The sequence below is a fragment of the Paramormyrops kingsleyae genome, chromosome 24 (genome assembly GCF_048594095.1).
Source record: "Paramormyrops kingsleyae isolate MSU_618 chromosome 24, PKINGS_0.4, whole genome shotgun sequence".
Taxonomy (NCBI): domain Eukaryota; kingdom Metazoa; phylum Chordata; class Actinopteri; order Osteoglossiformes; family Mormyridae; genus Paramormyrops; species Paramormyrops kingsleyae.
The window spans coordinates 9813267-9820005 of record NC_132820.1 but is presented as its reverse complement, the minus strand read 5'-3'; positions in this window follow the sequence as shown (position 1 = coordinate 9820005).

The window sequence follows — 6739 nt, the reverse complement described above, 5'->3', positions numbered from 1 at the left end:
GGACGTCAGATTCCTGGCACGAAGAGCATCCTCGTGCTCCTCAAACCAGCCTGCAGCCTTTCCAGTGGCACCAGTTCCGCTGAGCTCACCCCAATCCAGGCAGCGGGTATAGATTTAGGGGTCCGTGACATGTTCTGGAAAGTTCCACAAAATTTTGAGGGGGTATTAAACTGTTCATAAAACCACGTCCATATGACAATCACGATATCAGTTCCCCCTGTGCTATATGTATGGGAATTTACACCACTCACTTATGGCACTGAATTCATACTTGCAAATTCACACTTACAAATGACTGTCTCTGATATTCTTAACAACATGATGATTTCATTCTGTCCTTTCAGGGATGTCAGACAGAAGAAGCAGGGCTGGGACTGGCTGTGCAGGGGGCTGCAATACCCGGGGGGACAACCTGTAAATAGGGTGCCAAACCCCTCACTGACCTCTGCTTCTCTTACGACGCCAAAGAAGTGTCAGTAGAACATCCACCCAATGGGGAACATTCCAGAAGAGCCCGTGTCATTTTCCATGCCGGTCGTGTACCTGAAGTCAATACAGTCTTTGTACACACTGAAGACCCTTAATACTCTGGCATTCCGACAAAAGCTCTAAGCATGTTCATATTTCCCCATTAACCAAACTCCTTGACTCATTGAGTACAATGTTGGCCCGAACCCTACTGCCATCTGTCTCTGAAAAGGTATTTACTTCCAATAAATCCTGTCACCCACTACGTCTACCTGCCAGGCGGTTCTGATAGCCATCCAAACCACAGGGGTCCTCATGAACGTTTGAGGAACGAAGCAACCGGAGAAGGAGATTGCAAGGTCGGCTGTATGGATCAGACACCAAGGCCAGAGAATCTTTTCCTAGCAGATCGGGAATCTTAAAAAGGAAGGCTATCTAGTGAGTTTGAGGGATTTTTTTTCTTTCATTGGAAGCTGACAGACGATGCATAACTTCAAAGAAAATCACTATATAGGGCTTTATTCTTCAGCCGGGTTTTTTTAAGGCAAACCGTCTTATCCTTCATTTAGAAATCTGAGCCGCACGCTCGAACATAAAGGCCAAGCTGAGGTATTGCCATGACAACTGTTATGACAAGAAACAGTCCTCAGACGCCCCTTTGACGACGCGCCGCTGACATAAACGCTATAAATGAAACGGCGGTCATCGCTTGCGCACCTGCTCTTGCCGACGCCGCTACTTCAACTGAAAAAATAAAATAAAACCGAGATCCTGGAGAATCGCGTTGAGTTCACAGAAGGTTTGACGCACTGTTAGCAACATGCTAAGCAAGTGCAGGTTCGGGTAGTGGTTTCGGAGTCAGGATAAGTTAATTCTGGATCCCTTTACTGCTTTCCACAGTACGTATTAAGCACAGGGAGGACAATATGAGTTGTTTTTTTTCTCACTTGGTCTTGAAAATAAATGTAAAAAAAAAAACATGGGATTTTCCACTTTCTTTTGCATGTTTCTCATGGGGGGGGGGGGGGTTTCCCATTGCTTCACAGTCTGCTCCTACACACATGACATTTAACGCCTTGTCAGCAATTAAGGTCTATACCCGATATCAACTGACCGCCCCTTAAACTTCACCTGCTCAGTTCACAAATGCAGCAGCGACGCTACATTTGTGCAGACTGTTCTTTCCACCTGCTCAGCCCGAATGGGGCAAAAGGTCCCCGGGACCCACCCCCGTGATGACTGGGGCATTCTGGACAGCACCAGGACCGATGTTATTCTGCTTCACCGCTATTTGCTACTCTTGATGTTTGCCTAGAGGTGCAAACGTTGAAAAGGCGTGTAGGAGCTGCTCCGATACCAATTGAAACCACTTCCTTTGCAGCAGTCACAGAGTCATACCGGAGTTTATCAGAAGAGTTGTCATTTATGGCCGCACACATACCCAAGTTTGCTGATTGTATGGGCTGTTTCTTGCTTACGGTCATTTTGATTACTCTGGGGATTACAGAGACCACAGTCCCTGCTGCTGAAAGGAACGCATCTGCACTTAGAAGCATCAAGGAACCATAGCTATATAGGTGCTATAGATATATTTGCATTTGCGGAAGCAATATGCATACAAATGTCGTGTGAGGATTTGGAGAGAAGTGTGTGCATATGTTACTCATTTAATTTCTGCCATCTGACATTAATTTATTAAACTGATGTCAAATAGCACCACTGATGCGTTATCTCGATGCATTATTTGGACTTTGAATATTCCTGACTGTTCTGGGTTTGTTGTTCTACACTTTTCCAACCCCCTGCGACCTCAAGGACCTTGATTTCCCAAATAAACAAGATCACTCTTTGTGTTCCGCTGAAGTATAACAAGAGATCAGAGGCAAGCTTTGAAGTTGCTGCTTTGGTCTCCATTGTGGAGTCCGTGAAGTACAGGCTGAACTTTCAAGATGTCATCTACAAGAAAGTTGCAGAAATCCTTAAAAAAAAAAAAAAAAAAAAAAAAAACATAGACAAACTCTACAACCTCAAAAATGATTTAAAAGTCACATTATCAACGGCCCTCGAAAATATGCTGATGCTGATTGTCCGGGTAGATGGACAGTCTACGGGGGCAGTGTGTGGCTCACTGGGTTAGGATGTGGTGCTGGTGACCGGACAGTCGCCGATTCGAATCCCATGCTCAGCAGAGTAGCTACATCTCCATCGTGTCCTGAACCACCAAGAAGTGCTTCCAGAGCTGCTGGATGGACAGCTGACCCCGAGTTTGGAGCCCAAGCTTCACTCTCACCTCTATACCTGTCTATGTGTCTTAAAAGATGACATGAATAGAAGTAGGGAAAAGAAAACAAGTTTTAATAAATGGCAAAGGAGCTTCACTCAGACTAAAAACAGCTGATTCGTAGGCATGAACTATACTGTACGGTACCAGATCGGGTCGTTTACTTGCAGATTGCGGCCAGACTCATGCTCATCAGTTCTCATGTGACGAATAAGCCAGTTCATCCTGCATCCTACAGACCGAGGAATCCAGTGACTCAGAACAATGTGACAAGTGGGAATTATTGGGGATGAATCCAAACGAGGCTTTCTGGGTGACGGGACAAATTCTGGGGGGGGGGGGCTTACGTGGACCCTTACGTGGACAATGTGGCCTGACTGATCTGGAATCTGATCTGTGGTGTGACACAATGCAGGAAAGCCCATGTGATCACAGACTGCTGGCATACAGAGGCGATGATGACACCAGAAGATCTTGGGAAGTTGGGGGGGGGGGGTCACTCTGACGTAGACTCCCACACTGTGGACTATGGGTGGGCGCACTTAGTCAGGGTTTCTGAATGGCTTCGTGGTCTTAAAAATGAAATGGAGGACAGTAAACTTCTTCAAGCTGTAATCAATGCAGGATTTACAGCAGAATTAGCACGGCATGCATTTCCCTGCCGTTACGAGTCAAGTCCCCTCTGCCGTTACGAGTCAAGTCCCCTCTGCCATTACGAGTCAAGTCCCCTCTGCCGTTACGAGTCAAGTCCCCTCTGCCGGCCAATGGGTAAGACTCCGGTGGGGGTGGTGAAAGGAGTCAGTGGTAAAGCAGGACAGAATAGCACTTTCTAAAAAAAAAAAAAAAGTTGCTGGATGAAGATCCCCAAAGGTCACCGTGCCCTCGAAAAAGTGTCATTTTAGTGGATAGATAAACCAGCGGAAAAGAGATGAAAATTATCCGCTGTCTAAAGAAGCCTGGTAGGAAATGACAATAATAATAATTACGATGAATAATACCTAGCCCTGCTACTTTGGGTCCTGGTGTGCCTCCTCGAGGTCTCCAAAGAGCACAGCGTAGTCTTTGGTGAGAGTTTCCTGAAGGCACGGTTGTGTGTGTGTCTGTGTGTGTGTGTGTGTGGACGATAACATCAGATATGTAAAGTTACAGTGGACTGACGATTTAGGCATGACAATCAAGGGAACTGAACAAATCACAAAGACATTTGAGACAGAAAAACCAAAGCACAGTAGACGGTGTTCAGAGGACAAACGTTAGATAAAAGGCACTAAAACTACCCCTTGCTGACTGTTTTTTGCGCAGTTTGCCGTAGCATTATATTGAAGGTTCCTTGTGGTTAATCGCAACTAAGTCCATGGACCGCGGAACGTTTGTGCTTTTGAAACGTTTTGCTTCTGAACGTTTTTGCTTTTGAAAAACGTTGGCGTAAACTGTCTTGTAAGAAAAAACATGGATAAATTCGCTCAAAAGTATTTGCAATTAATTTTGTGATTGTTCATCGTTGGATTTTTAACGGTGCTCCAAAAGTCACCCAAGCACGGGGATCTGAGTGGACCCCAGTTTCCATCTTCCATGACTGAAAAAACAATAATGGAGCGATTCACACTCAAACGCAGCAGCAATCTGAGCCTCTCTGACGCGACAGCCAGGACTGAGTGACGCTTATAATTGTTGCCTTAATTGTTCATTTAGGAGGCTTCTACATTCGTACTGAACCCCTTCAGCCGTTTAATAGGAAGGCTGAACCCCCTGGGAGGAATGACAGCCTTAGGCATCAGTCATCAGTTTAAAAAGCCCAACAATATGTTGTTAGCATGTCAGGATGTCGGTTGCCTAGGCAGCATATTTTTTTGACGGCATCCCATCCCGTTTTTGGGGAGCAGAACATCCCCGGTCTCAGGAGGCAGCATTTAGCAGAGGGTGCTTTTCAATATTTAACAAGTTTTTTTTTTCGTTTTTTTGTTAAACATGCAACGTTATTTATTTCCCTGAAATCCCTCTTAGGCGGGTTGCCTGGCAACGGGTTGGCTGGTGGAGATGGTGGGGGGCGCCAGGAGGCAGCTGTGACCGCTTAGGTGAAGAGCGGCGACGATCCGGGGATGCAAGTCGGAGGACGCAATCTTGACATTGGGCACGGCGGCCTGACCAATTTTACCTGTAGTTAACAGATCATTTTATAGTGTGACATATTTTTTTTTTAGCAGAGCAGAGCATTTCTCAAGGGCCCAACGGTGCAGTCAGTCGGCCAACCCTGGGATTTAAACCGGCAATCTTCCGGTTACAGGCACAGTGTTCTAACCCGTTGAGCCATTCACTGCTACTGGTCACCCTTGACTTCTTCAGGGAACAAAAACTTCCTCCGGCAACAGAATGACAAATCACATTTAAAAGGCAACGAGACAGGGAGGTATTCTGAGGCAGAGACACAAGAAATCGTCTAGTGCTCAGGATGTAGGAAAATCATCTAGTGCTCAGGATATAGGACTAAAACAGAATAAAAGACAAAAGCAGTCCAGACAGTATTACATATATATTTTTTTTATTGAAAAAAATTGATGAATAAGCAAAGGGAGGAACACATACACACACAAACATACACACACACACATTTTCCCATCTGAAAGGTGAATCACACAGCCAGTGTGAATGACAAATGTTCAGTCAGAGGCACCGACAAGGTATCTGTCGACATCTGTGGTACCCAGTAGATGAGCGGTAGAGATGGACACGTGTATCAGATGAGCGCTGTCGTCAACATGGTCACCAGACCAGCCATCGTCCTCAGCGGCTCTCCAAGGGAAAGGTTTACTGACTCCTACAGAAGAGCTGAGCACTCAGTTGACTGGCATATTTCCCTTCCTCGGACTGCTAGCAGAATATGGACGGTGGAACCATCCAGAAGAAACGAGCGGACACGAACTGCCGCTCTAAGCCAAAAAGAAAAATACTCAACGCTGTTCTTGCGCTTTCTCATTTGGACCAAAAGCATAACCAACAGAAGGCACAAGACATGCCAAAGTGGCACTTAAACATGCAGAAAAACAGTATAAGTGTCTTTATTATTGTCGTTTCAGTAGGTTTCCATTAAACCAAAGGAAACGGAGAAGGACGACAAGCTAAATGCCACACCACACGTTCATGGTTCAGCGAGTCATGGTCATGAGGTCATGGTCATGAGGTCATGGTCAGTGGTGGTCACTAATGGTGTCATTAGTCGGTGGTAGGAACTAATTTTTAAAGGATAATGTTGCTTCCTTATCCGGGGGCAGACACGTCTCGTGTGTCCCACGTTACGGCCGCAAAGCTCTGACACTGGAATGCTAAGACGTTCGGCGAACAATATAGCGCCGGCCTCCTTTATTGTTCGCTGCTGATGTCATCTCCATTTAGGGAACACAGGTGCGCACTGTACACACACGGAGAGAAACCGGATTCCCAATAAAGGAGTTCGGTCTCCATTTCAAAGGCAAAAAAGAAACCAAAAAAAAAAAAAAAAAACATTTGCAAAAGGCTTTTAGCCATGAGCTAAAAGTATTAAATAAACACCAGCGGTTCATGTGAGTGAAGAAACATTTGGCACGATACGGGCTTTCCCAAAGTTCATTTAGATGCAGAAACCCCCTATTAGCAGAGGCCTCAGGGGGGCTGGATTCAAGACATCTTATGCATGAGTGTCCCCCCCCCCCCCCCCCCCACCCCCGATATGGGCAGTTCTATGGGCAGCCTCTTCTATAACACAGAGTCGTCCTGGCTGAAATGTTACATTTACATTGGGGAGGTGAAAGAAAGAAAAAAAAAAACAAAAAAACAGAAAGATCGAGTAGCACTCGTCATAAAACAGATCTGAGCCGACATCATGCCCCTAGACCCAACCTCGACGGCATCACTTCATTGACATCACGCACTGTATGTTTGCCATATAAAGTGAACGCAGTACTATCACGGCCATTGCTCGCAAAACGCAGGCAGAGTAGATTACCCTGTGAACCG